The sequence below is a fragment of the Mustela lutreola genome, chromosome 3 (assembly GCF_030435805.1).
Source record: "Mustela lutreola isolate mMusLut2 chromosome 3, mMusLut2.pri, whole genome shotgun sequence".
NCBI classification, from domain to species: Eukaryota; Metazoa; Chordata; class Mammalia; order Carnivora; family Mustelidae; genus Mustela; species Mustela lutreola.
The window spans coordinates 76748009-76764556 of record NC_081292.1 but is presented as its reverse complement, the minus strand read 5'-3'; the positions used below and the strand labels follow the sequence as shown (position 1 = coordinate 76764556).

Sequence of the window (16548 nt, the reverse complement as noted above, 5' to 3'; positions counted from 1 at the left end):
CATGGCTACCTTCACCCCTCTCCCCACCATGAAATATAAGGAAGCAACTACTTTATTTCCCAAACCTTTATTAATCAACTCCTCATTGATAGTGTCATCCCATTTACTTTACTTAAACTGGAGGAAAAATTATGTAGAGATAATGAATCAGATCCAGGAGCAAGAGAAAGCCTCAGGTCACAGACTTGGTTCGCCCGGCATCGGGCGTGCAGATGTCCTTTCCACTCCATATTTGGTCTCCCTTTCTTTTTTTTTTTTTTTAATTTTTAATTTTTTATTTTTTATAAACATATATTTTTATCCCCAGGGGTACAGGTCTGTGAATCACCATGTTTACACACTTCACAGCACTCACCAAAGCACATACCCTCCCCAATCTTATCCTGGGATTCTCCTGCGTGACACCGCATTGAGGGAACTTGCTGCTGCCTGGGGGCAGTCATTTCATAGGCCCGGCCCTCATCTCTAAAATGAGAGGCACAGGTTGGGTCTCCCACAGCCTGATGCTCTAACTCTAAAATTCCACGACTAAGAAAATCTACGGAGACCATCTGTGTGAATCATCACCCAAAGTGAAATGAATGATTTTTGGGGCGTGTTCAGATGACACTGATGTAAGATTTTGACATGGCTGTACCTAAAGGACGATGAATGTATCACAGGGATGTAGTACTCTGGGGCCTGCAAATGCTCTGTATCTGTTTTTCATTGTGAGTTTTATGTCTGAGACTTGAACTTTGACTATGAAAACTTGCAAAGGCACACCGGGGTGGCTTAGTCCCTTAAGTGTCTGCCTTCGTCTCAGGTCATGAGCCCAGTCCTGGGATGAGCCCTGAATCAGATTCCCTGCTCAGCGGGAAGTCTGTTCTCCCTCTGCCTGCTGCTCCTGTTTGTGCGCACGCGCTCTCTCGCTCTCTCGCTCTCTCTCTCTCTCTGTGTGTATCAAATAAATAAGAATCTTTGGGGGAAAAAAAAAGAAAACTTGCAAAGTGGGCAAATGAAACCAGAGGTCCTGTGAGAATTGCAAAACTGGACCGTATGCAGTTTCCTTCTGAAAAAGTTGAAAGAATGGGAAACTGCCATTTAAAAATAGTATAAAATGAGAACTCTCTTTTTTCCCACTTTGCTAGGTGGGGGTGGGGATGTTTGGTGGGTTTACATGGAGGAACTATATGACTGGTTGTTCAAAATAGCAAGGAAGGCAGACAGCGTTACTCGTTTCAATTTTTTTTTTTAAAGATTTTATTTATTTGACAGATATCACAAGCAGGCAGAGAGGCAGAGAGAGAGAGAGAGGAGGAAGCAGGCTCCCTGCTGAGCAGAGAGCCCGATGTGGGGTTCGATCCCAGGACCCTGGGATCATGACCTGAACTGAAGGCAGAGACTTTAACCCACTGAGCCACCCAGGTGCCCCTCTTGTTTCAATTTTGATTGGAAGACTTTCTAGCAGCAGTGACAAGCGTTAAGCTAATGTAAATGGTCCTTCTGGTCTGCATGCCAGATCTTCCTCTTAGCTCAAATATTTTGTCCAGGAGTGGCAATTTCTGGGCAGTGCTACTGTAAGTCACAGAATAATTTCCTCTTTAGGGACTCATTGCAGAAGCCTGCAAGGCCAGAATTAAATTGAAGTAGTTTAGAAGAGGGCAGAGTTTATTGCCAGCTGCTCACAATTTAAAAAAGGAGATGGGAGCACTTTGAAAGGAGCCGCAGAGTGTGAATTCCAGTTGATCTTTGTCGGAAGCCCTTGGCTTGCTTTCCGCATGTTCCCCTCACCCTCTTGGGACACCTCCCCCTTTTTCACCCATGAGCATCTAGAGAGAGCAGCCTGGCAGATCACTGCACAAGGAATAGGTCAGAGCTTTCTGGGATGGGTGCAGCGGAATGGAACCCATTCTGGGACAAGGTCACAGGAAGAGGTAGGCTTCCTGGAGGAGGTGACCCTAAAAGCCAGGGTTGGCCCTGCTAGCCTGGAAGGGGTTGGATGCAGGGAGGCGTCTTTGAGGGAATTTGATGCACAAGGACAGAAAGGGGGCGTGAGGGGATGCAAATGGGGTGTGTGGTAAGAATGGGAGAGGGAGCACGGAGCTGAGAGAGACTGGAAATACTGTCCTCTCTTGAGTTACATAGGAGGCACAGTTAACTATTTTCTGACTGACTCTAGAAAGATATATTTGTGCCTCCACACCCACTACACACATGTCCTCACGGCGCTTGCTGTAGCCGGGAGCTGGAGGGTGGACAGGAGCTGGAGACCATCCTTTCAGTGGGGATTTGATGACTTCCAGGGAGAATGGGTGAAGGGAGCAGAGCCCCAGGGAGACAGCAGAGTCCAGCCAGGGACAGCAGGAGCATCGTCCTGGGAGACAGCCCTGTAAGGGGGAGGGAGGGAACGTCCATTGGATTTTGCAAAGAGGAAGTCCTTGGAGAACTTGGAACTTGGTTGCACCCTGTGAGTATAGCAGTTTAGGTGGAAGCCAGGCGCCTGGCCTCATCATCCCTCTCTATTCCTGCCTCTCCTCCACAGCTCCCAGTTCTCTGCATCCTTTTCTTTGTCTCTGCAGCTTCCTCTCACAGCTTGATTGGCTCCTCACTCTCCCTCCTTCTCCGTCCTCCCCGTGCCGTTCCCCAGCCACACTCTATAAACAGCCAGTTTCTGTCATCCAATGCAGTTGGATAGTCCTTATTTTCAAATGTAAGTTCCTACTGATTTTTTTTTCTATGAAGGTAAAAAAGAGGAAATAAAATTACTTAAAGAGAGATTTTTAAATGATTGATCTTTTTATTAAAAAAATGCTTGTGTAGGGTACTGTACCAAAAAAACAAAACAAAACAAAAACAAAAAAACTTTCTTCCCCTATCCTTGGAATGTGGACCTTAAGACTGTTAACATTGTTCATGGGGTTTCGTAAAATATAAAAATTGTTTTAAATTGTGTCATCAAAAGTCATCCCCCCTCCCCAACTTAAGAATGGTTTGGTGTCTTTAGAGTTTATTCTGTGGTCAGTTTGGCAGCTGGAATGCATTTCCCCGGTTTCATTGTGGTGGCTTCACAGCCTCTGGCCAGCAAAACCAGAGGCCCGATTCACTGTCTCCTACCCAGAAAACTGCACTTCTGATCCCCCGATGCAGCTCAGAAGCAGGACTGAGTTTCTGCCCCAGGAACAGAGGGGCCGGGATGCCGCAGCAAGCAAGGGGCCTCTGGAGGGCAGCTGAGCCGCAGGTGCCGCTGTGTGGTCTCACCCTCGCCTTCAGGAGGACACCCCTTTCTAGGAAACCCCTTGCTGTCTCCCTCCTGCAGCCCCCAGAACTCCTGCCCTCAGGCAGCGGCGAGGTTGCAGTCCCCAGGGTGCAGGCCTGCAGGGGCCTCCCAGCCAGGCTTCTTCCCGCCACACCTCCCTCACTCTGGGGGCAACTCCTGAGCCTCTCTTCACCATCAAGTCTCTTCTGAACAATGGTGGTTGCCTGTTAACTGTGTTGCTGGACTGAGGGAGTAGAAATACAGGGCTCCTGGGGGCATGTGACTTTCCGGTAAACAAGGAACAATGTTGCAGGAGCAGTGCTCCCTTTGTATTTTACCTGGCAACCTCTTCTCAAGGTCTTTCTGGCTTCTTCCTCCCAAGCCGCACAGAGGAGGCAAGGCCAGTTAGATAAACATATGTGTGCATTTTGTTTTGCGGTCAGATACACATAACATAAGATTTTACCACTTTAACCATTTTTAAGTGTACAGTTCAGTGGCATGAAATGCTTCCACACTGTTAGGAACCTGCTCCCAGTATCCGTCCCAGAACTTCTCCATCTTCACGAACTGGAAGTCCCACCCATTGAGCCCTGACTCCCCATTGCCCTCTCCCCCCGCCCGTTTCTTCTCTGTCCCTATGCAGTAGACCGTCTGAGGGGTCTCACCAGTACGATGATTCTGCATCCCTGCTTCGCACCTTCCATGGATTCTCATCCCATTTGTAAAATGCCCTAATGGCCTATGAGCCCAGCTCCCTAGCATCTTGCCTTACTCCCACCAGGCACCCACCATGCTCTGTCCTATCTTACTGCCTCTCCTAGGCCCCCTCCCAGAAGCTACCCCTTCTGCTCCATGCCTCCCCCCACCTCCTGTTCAGGGACACCTTCCCCAGCCATCTCTCCTAAAACAATTCCATCCCAAGCCCCTGCTCACTCCATTCTTCTCCATCTTGGCCTCTTGTTCCTTTTTTTCAAACACTTAACAGCAATTTGAATGTTTTGATAAGTTCATGTTTACCTTTTGTATCCGCAGCACTTGGTGCAGCTAAGTAGTAGGTGCTCAGTAATACATGTTGAATGACTATATCGACCCAAGTAGGGACTGCCTCTAATCAGTTGAAGACAATAAACTCTTTATTCTCTGCTTTATAAGCTCTAGGTCACGATGCAGGTGTATTTCAACGTAAAATATTTTCCTGATACATTTTATTCTTCCTCTTCCTCCAAGTATGTTTACTTTCCTGCCCAAGACTTACCTTGTTGGCCTAAATAGAAGTGAGAAAAGAAAAAGGAAGTAAAATACAAATATCTGGGCCTTGATGCAAAGACAAAGAGCTGCTTTGTTTCTCCTTGTCGATGGAATAGAGAAGAATGCCAGGAGGAATGAGAAAGGATCAGCAAAACATTTAACACTGAAGCCAGTAGGCAGAGGCAGATGCATTTAACTTGGGGAGGGGGAGCACCGAGTAAGGCTTTCCTCCCAAGGTGCCTTTTGGGTCCTTTGGTGGCCTTTCCCTGGGGCTGGGGAGAGCCCTGTGTCTGTGCTTACAGCAGCTGGCAGAGGTGAGTATGCTGGAATTCAGTGGCAGTGGAGCTGGCTGAATCTTCTTCCAACATCAGGGTTTCCAGCTCCTGTTAAGCATTCTATCCACATCTCCCTCCCGTATCCAGAACATAATTGTCTAGGCGAGGCTTTATGTTACAGAACCGACTGCTTGCACATTTGCTAATGAAAATCATTTTCATACCTTCTCCCTGTGGAAGATCTAGATCTTCTATCTCCCTGCCCTCACCACCCCCACCCACTGCCAGGACGCCACCTCTGAGGTCCACCCTCCCTCTTCATTGTAGCTGTCCTCGGACCCCTGGACACTTGTCACTGCCATACTTCAGCACTTTCTCGCTCTAGCCCCTGGAGACCCTGCCATTGTTTGTAGGAACCTAGGCCTTCAGACTCAGGCCTCTATGTCTCTTGACTTTTCTCCTTCAGGACTCTGTCCTCTCTCCTCCACTGTCCCATGCAGCCCACTCCATGCCGACGACCAAAAGCTGCACCCCTCAAGTCCCAGCTGGTCCATCAGCCCCCGTCTGTCTCACTCCCCGCCCTGCCCCCCACCCCGGGACTCCACCTCCAGCAATTGCTTCCCAGCACTCCTGGCCAGTCAGAGCCTCCAACTCTTCCCACATCTCCATTACCCTCGTGTTTCTCTTCTGTCCTGAGCTGACTTCTGTAGACCCACTTAGGCCTCTCCCTTTGTCATACGTGCTGTAAGTCCAACTCTTTACCTGTTTTGGCCCCATGAGTCATAGCTGTCACCAGCGCTGATGTGACATGCTGGCTTTTCACATGTGTAATTCAAGGCCAGTGATGGAGGTGCCTCCTCGGGCTTCTAGACAACTGTTTCTCACCTTCTCCTTCTCTTCCACACCCAAGCCTTACCTCCAACCCCTTCCCTCCCTCGCTTGCTGTCTTTTTCACCAGCAGCAGAAAGCCGCCCCAGCTCCTCCTTCCTGGTGTGACAGCACCCTGCAGCAGGCACCAGGTCCTATCCCCTCCTGCCATTTCAAGACATTGTTCTAGAAATTCTGCATTAGCATTTCCACCTCATTTCGGTGCCATTCTCAGGGAATTGAAAGAAGTTCTCCCTCTCCTCCGTCTCTTTCCTCAGCTAGCTCCACTTCTGTTTTTCTCCTCCCGTTTTGTAGGATCAAAAGCCCTGGAAGGTCGTCCTCATTTCCCCCGATTCTTTTCCTCACTTTCCTCTTGAACTCAGCACCATTCAGCCAAACAGGTCCCGGCAGGTCGTAGGTGATCCCACCAGACTGAGTTCAAGGGCGTTCCTCTGCCTCTTCTCTGGTGGCCCATTGGCAGTGGTTGGTGCAGCTGGTCCTTCCCTCCTCCCAGACATGCTCTCTTCATTTGGCTTCTGGGATGCCATTCCCCTGGCCATTTCTTCTTCATCTCCCAACATTTAAACATGGGAGGGTCCCAGAGCTCAGCCCTAGGACCTTCTTTTTCTCCACATTGACCTTCCAAGTGATCTCACTGAAAGTGTTGTGTTACTTTCCTGGAGCCTCCAAAACTAAGTCCCTCCACCGGGTGGCCTAAAACATCAGAGATTTATTCTCTCACAGTTCTGAGCACCAGAAGTTGTAAATAAAGATGTCGGTCCGACTCCACTCACTCTGAAGGTTCTAGGGGAGAACCCTTAGCTGCCTGTCCACCTCCTGGTTCCTTGCGCTCCCTGGCTTGTTGCAACAGTGCTTCAGTCTATCTCTTTCCTCACAGGCCTGGTCCTCTGCATCCGTGTCTCAAATCCCCCTCTGCCATTACCTTGTAGACACCAGTCTTGGACACCAGTCATTGGATTTAGGACCTGCTCTAAACCCAGGGTGGGACTCCATGGTGAGATCATTAACTAATTGAATCCACAAAGACTCTGTTGCCAAGTAGAGGGCCCAGGTGGTCATGAATTCGAGGGGGGACTCTATCTGACCCAACACAGTTGGTTATACTCTGAGCTCTCTGAAGTGCTCCTCTCTAGCTTGATCTGCTCCCCAAGCTGAGTGCTTACTCAGCATCTCCACATGGATGTGTATCAGGCATGTCCAACTCAGCACAGCCTGAGCTGAGCGCCTTTCTTTCCCCCTCCAGAACCTGCCCATCCAGAGCTTTCTTCCCTTCTGGTGGAGGTAACTTCATCCTTCTAGGGCCCAGACTTGAAGTCATTGTTGACCCTCTTCTCCTATGTTGCATATCCAGTCCTTCTGCAAATTGGGTGATTCTACCTTTACCACAGATTCATATTCCTAACTCCTCCACCGCTGTCACTCTGACCCAAGTCCCACGCTCTCTCTCAAAACAAATTACTGAGGCGCTGCCTGATTGGTCTTGTGCTTCAGCTCTTGCTTCCTCCAGAGCCCACGTGTGATGCAGCAGCCAGAGCACTGCCCTCAAAACCTAAGTCAGATCAACATCCTCCTCTTCTCAGCCTCCAGTTGCTCTTTGCCTCACTGGAAAATGGGCCGAAGACCCCACAGTGGCTATCTGCCTGCAGTGGTAGTCTTGCCATAGACTGTGTTTCAGAAGTTCCATCATTTAATAAATGTTTTATTCTTTTATTTGTGTGGAAGTCTGTGTGTCAGGCCTTCCTTGGACTTGCCTTATTGGAAGACTCCCTTGGGGTCTTGTTTAAAGTCTATAGGTTTCTGGATCCTTCTCTTTGAGATCAGTAATTAAGAAGCAGGGCCCAGGACAAGCTGTAGATGTCTTGGGGGCTTGGATATGTCTAGAAAGCGTTGCCCTTGAAAATTTGCTGAACTAAGTGAGTGATCGTTTTTGAGGTCATACATCTTGAAAAGTTGACCCTTGGACAACACAGACATTATGGCCACTGACGACCCCGCAGGTCCCTGAAAATCTGTGTATAACTTGTGACTCTCACTAGATGTAACTAATAGATCAAAGCCTTACTGATAACATGAAGTTGATTAACACATATATTGTTATGTTATACATATTACATACTGTATTATGATAAAGTAAGCTAAAGAGAAAGAAAATGTTATTAAGAAAATCATAAGGAGGGGGCAGCTGGGTGACTCAGTCAGTTAAGCATCTCCCTTCAACTCAAGTCATGATCCCAGGGTCCTGGGATAGAGTCCCACATCTGGCTCCCTGCTCAAGGGGGAGGCCTGTTTCCCCACTCCCTCTCCCTCTGTGTGCTCACTCTCCTAAATAAATAAATAAATAAATAAATAAATAAATAAATCTTTTTTAAAAAGAAGAAAATCATACTCAGGATACATTTGTAGTGCTTTCCTGTATTTATCCACAGAAATTCACATATGATCCCATGCAATTAGAACCTGTGCTGTTCAAGGGTAAAATGTACTGCTGCTTTTCCTGTAGCCAGTAGGGAGGATTGAATTTCTCTCCCTACTTTGAGATCATGAAGACAGGTGACTCTTTCCTCCAGTCATTAGGCACAGAGGAATTCTACCTGGTAAACAAAATACTTGACGGTGCTTTTCCCCCAGATTCAGCCATTCCGGCTTCCCCTCCTGCTCCCATACCCTCAGGAAAGGGAAGACGACACGAGAGGCAGCCTTCACGGGCTCCGTTCATAAATGCAGGTTATTTTGGAAACTTATTTCAAGAGGGTTGGAATACAAAAATTATGGCAAATCTGTCTCAGGTATATTGGAATTGATCAGATCTCATGGTGGACTTCTTTAAATGGGTCACAGGAAAAATAAGTCAGGGATTAATTTCAGAGCTAGAACTCAGGCTTTGCCTGGGAGGTCTTTCCACCCAGTGAAACACAAGTTCTCTTGAGTATTTTGTTGGAGTTGAAATAAGGCACCTGTGACTAGATTTTTTCTTGGCTGTCGGGCATAGGGTATGTGTGTTGGCGCCACTGGGAAGTCAACTCCATGAGATTAGGAACTATGTTCAGTTGCCCACGGCACCTGGAAAAGGATGAGGATCCCAGAGGGCAGCTGGACAGGGTGCAAATAAATGGAAGATGGTCCTCAAGATTGTCTAATGGAAGACCCTGCCTCAGAACGACGGTGATCTTCAGTCTTTTAACATACTAAGAGTATCCTGTGAAGCTACAAGTGACTAGACACTCAGTTACACCCCTCGCTGCTCTCTGTCAACTTGTGGCATCTGTATGTATGACATGATCATATAAATGAATATGTACTTAGTGAATAACCCTGGAGGTCTTTCAAGGTTCCTATAGCACAAAACAAGTATTTATGCTCTGGGATATTCTGAGAAAATGTAATCTATATCAGATCTCATTTTTTTTCTTTTTACATAGGGTTTTTTTTTTTTTTTCCTTTTAGAAGTCAGTGCAGGGGTGCTTGGGTGGCTCAGCGGGTTAAGCATCTGTCTGTCTTCTGCTCAGATCATGATCTCAGGGTCCTGGGATCAAGCTCCAAATCGAGCTCTCTGCTCAGTGGTTAGTCACTTCTCCCCTCTCTCCCTGTGATCTCTCTCACTTTTCCCCTCTCTCAAATAAATAAATAAAATCTTTTTTTTTTTAAGTCAATTCATACTTATGATAGAATTATTGAAAAAAAAAAGAAAAGAGTATTCAGATCTTATTATTCTCTTGTAAGCGTTTTTGTGTGTTCTTATGCTATATTTCAGTTTTGTTTTATTTGTTCAATGACTTCTTAAATATCATATCAATAGTGGGTTAAAAAAGAAAAGTCGAGGGACGCCTGGGTGGCTTAGTTGGTTAAGCAGCTGCCTTCGGCTCAGGTCATGATCCCAGCGTCCTGGGATCGAGTCCCAGTGGGGCTCCTTGCTCGGCAGGGAGCCGGCTTCTCCCTCTGCCTCTGCCTGCCATTCTGTCTGCCTGTGCTCGCTCTCTCTCCTTCTCTCTCTCTGATAAATAAATAAAATCTTTAAAAAGAAAAGAAAAGTCGAATTATACTATAGCTTAGAAACTAAAAACCTTATACGCCAATTCCTTGGTCCTAATTTTAACAACTCAAATGCATCTTTCCAGGTACCAGCATAGATTATGGCCATTCCTCCCCAGCCCCCATGGAAATCCACCATATGTACCATGCTGCAATTCTGTAACATATCTGAACTATTTTTTTTTTTTATTTTTTTTTTAAAGATTTTATTTATTTATTTGACAGAGGGAGATCACAAGTAGGCAGAGAGGCAGGCAGAGAGAGAGAGGAGGAAGCAGGCTCCCCGCTGAGCAGAGAGCCCGATGCGGGACTCGATCCCAGGACCCTGAGATCATGACCTGAGCCGAAGGCAGCGGCTTAACCCACTGAGCCACCCAGGCGCCCCTGAACTATTTTTTTTTATATCAGTTTAGAACGATCCCTTCTCATTCTTTTTTTTTTTTTTTTTAAAGATTTATTTATTTATTTATTTGACACAGAGAGATTACAAGTAGGCAGAGAGGCAGGCAGAGAGAGAGAGGAGGAAGCAGGCTCCCTGCCGAGCAGAGAGCCCGATGCGGGACTCGATCCCAGGACCCTGAGATCATGACCTGAGCCGAAGGCAGCGGCTTAACCCACTGAGCCACCCAGGCGCCCCCCTTCTCATTCTTTTAAAGCCATTTATTTCTGTTCCTCTCTAGATGTCCTATGATTTATTTAACTATTGCCTTATTGATGGACATTTGTGTTATTTTCTGGGGCTTTCTTGTTTTTGTTTTTACTGTAGGAAAATGTATATGGGGAAGAGCCTTCTCTGCATGTTTGTATACTTGTGCAAGTGTGCTTGGATGATAAGTTGTAGGTTGTAGATCTGCCAAAAGTGTGTATACATTTTCAGCTTTAATAGTTATCTCTGAACGTCTTTCCAAAAACATGAGGGTATCTTTAGCTTCATCCCCTTGCCCAAACTGAGTTTTGTTAGCATTCTCTGATCCAGTCTGATAAGTCAGATTTAGCAGTCTTTATTACAACTTGTGTTTATTCAACATAGATGAGGTCAGACAGCTTTTTCTATATTTATTCTTTGCAGTTCATTTTTCTGGAAACTCTTTCTTTAAACTTTTGCTCATTTTTTCAGTTAGCTCATCACCATCCATTTTAAGTATTTCTAATTACACATTCGATTTGTTCTGTATGTGCTATTTTATATGTATTGGACTGAATATTATAATTTTTCATGTTATGAAAAAGCCTTCACTAATACGTCTGTATCTTTATAGTACACTACTCTACTCCTGCGATTGTATTGCAATTTCCTTAACAGTCCTTTACAGATAACATAAGAAGAGTCTCCAGTGCTCACTAGTACAAATAACAATACAAACCATTTCTGTGGACAAACCTTTACTTATTTTATTTCCCCTGTCCTTCCCCTGCCCCTGGTAGCCAGATAACCAGATCAGAACATGAATGTTTGTAAGTCTCTTAATATTCCCAACTTGTTTTCACTGGGCAAAACCTGGCATGTGAGTGGAGTGAATTGTTTTTCAGTTTGAGTTTTTTGGGGGCAAATATCTGGGTTGGTTCACACTCCACCGCAGAGGCTATCCACATTCAAGCTCAGAAATGAGAGCAGAGCAATTTTTTTCTCTCTCTTTCTTTTCCTCCCTCAGTGGGAGAAGTCGTGAACTATGTGGTTCCTTCTCTTTTCAAGCTGATGAGCAGTTTCGTGGCTTATTAGCCGCAGATCAAGGAATAGTTCACTTAGATTGTCGTAGTAACAGCAAAATTAATGCAGCAGAGGGGACAATAAGCAAAGGCTATTTCCAATCCCCGAGTGCCATTTATCCATTGTACAGAGGGGGTGAGTCTCTTTCACAACGGCCAGGGCAGGTTGTGATCTTTGGCAGATCATCCCTTTACCTTCTCAGGCATTTGGTAGAAGGGAGCTGGCTGGTCACGCAGAGTCCGGAAGTCAGCTTCTGCCAAGGTTGGTGGCAGCCTCTCAGCCAGAGAGAGCTGGCCGGCGGAGGACTGCCAGCTGGCGTGCTCAGGGCTGCCCTGGCGTACCGCGTTGGCAGCTTCCCGCCACTGGCCCCGTGGCTCTCCAAAATCAAGATCAGCTCTGCTGTTTGTCAGTTTGCCATTATGAGCCAAATCTGGATTTGGGTCTTTCTGAGATTAAGATTAGCAGCAGGAGTAGTCATGAGAGTAATAATCTCTCATTGAGCATTTTTCCATACTCCTTGTCATTCTCATCTGGGCTTTACCAGGTTGCTACTATTATTAGCACCATTTAACAGAATGGAAAGCTTGAGGCTTCAAGAAGAAACTCACCCCTGTTTTATATAAACCCAACCTGAGTCAGTCTAAAGTTTCAGAACCCTCATCACATCTGTCCCACTCTCCTGTGGCATCATCGGTAACCCTCTGCTTCCTGCCAGTCCCTAGTTACGCATTCTCATCGTAGCCAGGTTTAGCTGAGGCTGGACTGAGGAACTGCCAAGGGGGAAGAAGTGACATGGGAGGAGCTGCGGCTGCTTGGCACTTTGGTCTGGTCCCACCCGGTGTACGTGCATGCGCCCATCTGGTGTGCCACCATGAGCTGCCAAAGGCAAAAGAGCCTTTCCTGGGTGCTCATCCTGCTTTCCTACAGTGGGAGGCTTCCAGGACAGTTTTATGTGTGTGTGTTTGAGAGCAGAGGGGGGCTAAAATACACAGAACATAAAATTCACCATTTTCATCATTTTTAGGGGCCCAGTTCAATGGCAATAAGTACATTCATGTTGTGCAATCATTACCATCGTCCATCTCCAGAACTCTCTTCATCTGGCAAAAATAAAACTCTATACCCACTAAACACCTTCCCATTCTCCCTCCCACTGCCCTTTGACAACCGTTCTCTTCTGTCTCTATGAATTCAATTGCTCGAAGTATGTACTATGAGTGGATCGTACAGTATTTGCCATTTTGTGACTGGCTTATTTCCTTTAATATAATGTCCTTAATTTTCATCCACACATGTGTCAAAGTTCCATTCCTTTTTAAAGCTAAATAATAATAGATCACATTTTGGTTATCCATTCTTTCATCAGTGGACACTTAGGTGGTTTCCACCTTTTGGCTTTTGTGAAAAATGTTACTATAAACAGAGGTGTACAAATATCTGTTACATATTATACAAACACCTGCTTTTAATTTTGGTGGGGGGGGGGATATACCCAGAAGTGGAATTGATGGATCACAGGGTAATTCCATGTTTGTATGGTAATTTTTTTGAAGAATACCCATTCTGTTTTCCATATGGCTGTACCATTTTACATTCCCACCAGCATTACACAAGGGCTCCAGTTTTTCCACATACTCACCAACACTTATTTTCTGCTTTTTTGTTTGTTTTTTGCTTGTTTGTTTGTCTTTGTAATAGCCATCCTCATGGGTGTGAAGTACTCAAACAAGTTTCCATAAGAGAACATCTATGGGTATTAGTTGAAAAACGTGTTTTCCTTTTTTGCTAAAGAAGCAAAAGAAGTTTCCTTCATGGAAACTTACTGATTTGAATATGATATTCATTGATACTGTCGGTGTCCCCCTGATACATCCTTGCATACTGTTGCATGAATTAAATGTTGACCAGTCACAGGAACCTCACCAGCCCTAAGTTTGCATATAGGAAACTGCCCTCATCTTTGAGCTTTGAAGGTAGTCTGACAGACTGCAAACTTGAACTTGGCCACTCTATAAATTATCCTGTTTCTTAATTTCTCTTTTCCCTCCTTGTACTTTCCCGTGAGCATTCCACTGTTTGTACCTCTTTGTAAAGAAAGAAGCCAGTTTGGATGAATGGTTAAGAACACAGATGGTGAGACCAGCCAAACTTGGATTCAAATCCAAGTTTATCCAAGAAAAAAAAAATTGCCTTCTCCAAGACTCAGCTTCCTTATCTGTGAATATTGCCTGCCTCCTAGGCTTGTTTTAGGGATTATAAATGCCTGGCCATGTGCCTGGGCAGAGTTAGGGTGCTAGCTATAATCATCACTGTCACCACCCCCATCAAAGGGATATACTCCACTGCTTCTTAGCAGTTTCACTTGAAAGAGAAGAGTAAAGAAAAATATAATAACCAAATAAAGCTAAAACATTTCTAAGGAATTTTCACCCCAATGGGCTCTCTGTCCCATCCCTTCCTCTACCAAATTACAGATTGAAGAGCGTAGGACTCCAGTACGGAAAGTTCAATGAATATAAATAGAAAAGTGTTTCTACAAAAACTATCAAGGGCTACAAAACAAATGCTGTCGTATTTGTAGTACAGAGGAGATGTGTTCTTCCTTAGGCTTTTTTTTTTTTTTTTTTTTTTTTTTCCCGAAAGTTCCCTGTTGTCTTTACAGTCTATTTTACTGTGGTCATTAAATGGTCTTTAGGTCAGACTGACCCCAGGGGGCCCCCTGACACAAAGGGTCCTTCACATAGACTGTAGGTTTTACCCAATTTCTTTTCATTGGTTCCATTCCAGCTGACTAATATTATCATTATCATTATTTCACACGCTTCCTAGGACTTTGGAAAGGGATTAAGTATTTGAATTCTATTTTTCCAAAGTGTAGGAAGGTAATACATATCTAAAGAATAAAGTTTTTGATGCCTACTAGAACAGGTAAAGCAATTAAACCAGATTTTTACTCTTTCCTGCCTTTTGGCACTTTTCTTGTTTAATTTCTCTCATTGCTTGTCGAGATGACAAATGTTTTCCAACCAGCCAATTCTAAGACAGGTTGTATTTTCAGTTCCAGATTCTCATTTAGGCTGGAATTTCCTGGGGCAGATTTTAGCTTTGCTTGAGAGATCACATTGAGTCCCTCAATTAGGTTCCTTTCATTCCTTTATTTCCTCCGTCGTCTGACTCAAATGTGGGCTTCTTCTCATTAAAATAATAAATAACACTAAGCAAGATAGCTTGTTATTTGCCAATTTCGCAGAAAAGTGATAGTAATTAGGATGAATCATAAGACCACCAGAGCAAGACTTCCAGAGCAAGGCAGTCCACACAAACATTTTGTTATTTGTCCAAGTCATCACTCAGATTCTCTGGGGAAAGCAACCCAGTGTGGGTGCCAAGCAACCCATCCACAGAGCACAGGCTTGGGACAGGCCACTGAAGGCTCGGAGCCCGAGCATCTGAATGGGAGAGAGCCTGCTGGAAACGGGATCGTGTGCACTGTGTGAGATGCTGGGTTGACACACTTCGGATTGGTCCTCTGAGAAAAGCAGGAAGAGATGAGTGACCTCTGTGGTCATTGCTAGCAAGGAAGGTCACTTGCGAGGAGAATTATTTGAGCTCCGCTTTGGTATGCAAAAACATAACTGAGATTTTTTTTCCCCTCTAGGGTTGTATTCCCCATAAAATAAGCCCATTGGGCATTTATCCAGAAGCTGAAGTCCTTAGGTATTTCCTGCCCCAAGCAGAACTGTACTGAGGTCCCCAATTGACCACTGGCAACTCACTTCTCAGTCAACGTATTTGACAAGGGAAGGTATGCGTCACTCAGAGAGCGGGGAGCCCTGTTGCCTTCCTCAGAGCAGCCCAGGCAGGGATGTGTGAAGTGGGTCTGCTGAGCTGCCCGCCATGTTTACTCCTCGTTTTAGGAAGAGGAACGCAGACCTTCCATCTGAATGTTCATGCGGGAAAAGGAATTCATATTTGTTAGTTCAGCTCACATGCGTCTGACAACTTTGGTCTGATTTCTGACCTTGTACTCTGGGGAAAGAAATGTATTTGCAAAGTAAATAGAACTCTAGATTTTGTGTTCCGTCCCCACTATGGGCATCGTCAGCATGCACACAGGCGTGATGGGTGTATGCATGTTTGTGTCCTCGAACGTGATAAGCAGAGGACACAGAGGCCTCAGTGCTTTACAGAATGTTGGCATTCTGAAAGCTGGCCGTATGCATCTACGTATTTGCGTGTGTGTAAAATAGCATCTGTAGATAGGAATATATCAGGAAATAGACACATGCTAGCAACGTTACCGTGTGGAGTGTGCCAGTAGGGGCCCTCTGAGAGGCTGAGGAGGGTCTGAAATCCACCCCTGATCCAGCTACCCCACCAGCAAAGACAGCTGGGTCACCACCCCCAGAGGACATGGCGCCCTCAACCTTGTTGTGGGCCGTGGAGAGTACATCTGCTGGGACCAGATGAGCAATTCCTTTTCTTCTAACACAGCATCCAAACAGCCTCAGAAAAACTTGCAGTGCATGGGCCTGGAAGTCTGCTCCTGGAGCCCCTGACAAGGAGACTGTCCTTTATCTTGGGGAGTAGCGTTTTTAATATGGCCCCTGTGCCTAGAACTTGCACCAGGTAGTTGATGCCTAAAAGTTCACCAGAGTCCATGTGGGGTTACTGGCTCAGGGACACTATTTTAATAATTCCTCTTGGCCCTCCCAGGATGGCAGAACACAACACAACACACACACACACACACACACACACAAGGGAGAAATGTCCTCATCGTATATTCCACTGAAGGGGCAAAAAGAGGAACTAGGAAATGTATATTCGCCATGTCTGTGAGCTGAAGGACCTGAGAAATGCAAAGCACACCTAAACGTAAATCAGCTTTAAACCCAGAATAGGAAAACATCACTAACGTTGTCTTCTTATACGAGTGTTCTCGTCTTGGGTAAATGGTGGGGGGGCACTTTTTATTTCAACTTTCCAGTAGCATCACATGCAGACTCTCTCCTACAGAGTTAGGAATGAGCACATGATCATGAGAGACTTGTTTCATTCCTTTGGTAGCCTGAGCAGGGAGTTTACAAGAGTTGAGGTCTTCTCGAGTTTGTACCTCACCAGGCCTGGCCGTGTGAGGCCGCTGTGGTCCAGGATGA

At 45.6% G+C, this 16548-nt stretch overlaps 1 protein-coding gene across 4 annotated transcripts in view; it reads left to right on the top strand.

The window, feature by feature from the left end:
- LYN (LYN proto-oncogene, Src family tyrosine kinase) overlaps positions 1 to 16548 on the top strand; it is a 118668-nt gene that overhangs the window by 84410 nt on the left and 17710 nt on the right. The gene's annotated exons all lie outside the window — the stretch shown is intronic.